This window comes from Gavialis gangeticus, unplaced genomic scaffold (assembly GCF_001723915.1).
Source record: "Gavialis gangeticus isolate Ggan-Ray unplaced genomic scaffold, GavGan_comp1, whole genome shotgun sequence".
In the NCBI taxonomy this organism is placed as follows: domain Eukaryota; kingdom Metazoa; phylum Chordata; order Crocodylia; family Gavialidae; genus Gavialis; species Gavialis gangeticus.
In genome coordinates, this window is record NW_017729024.1 from 96,785,454 (window position 1) to 96,785,951 (window position 498).

The following is a 498-nucleotide window of genomic DNA, read 5'->3' on the forward strand; positions in this document are numbered from 1 at the left end:
ACTTATTGGGGTCAGGACTCAGCTCTCGCTCTCTGGCTGAGCCCCCTCTCCCTTCACAGGGCTCCACAGCACTGGCCCTCTCTCAACTGGGGCTCAGATGTTATATTTGATCCAAACTCTGCCTCCCAGTACTGGAGGACTTACTGGGGTCAGGACTCAGCTCTCTCTCTGGCTGAGCCTCCCCTCACACTGGAGGCTCCACACGCTGCCCCCCTCACACACCCTTTACTCAGGGTCTCAGGGCTTCCCTCCACAGGTGGGCTCAGATAGCCATAGCTGTGCCTGGCCCCATCACTCCTCAGCATCCCAAACCCCCACAACTACCTCCAGTGTACCACAGCCCACCCTAAGGTGAGGGATAGGGGTTAAGGTACCCTGCCCCACCTTTCACCAGGGTGATCACTAGCCTGGCATTTCCTGGGGCCTCTCACACCACTAGGAGCCCCACTAGAACACCCACTCCCAGCAGGTTGTAGTTTCTGGTCATACCCAGGACCA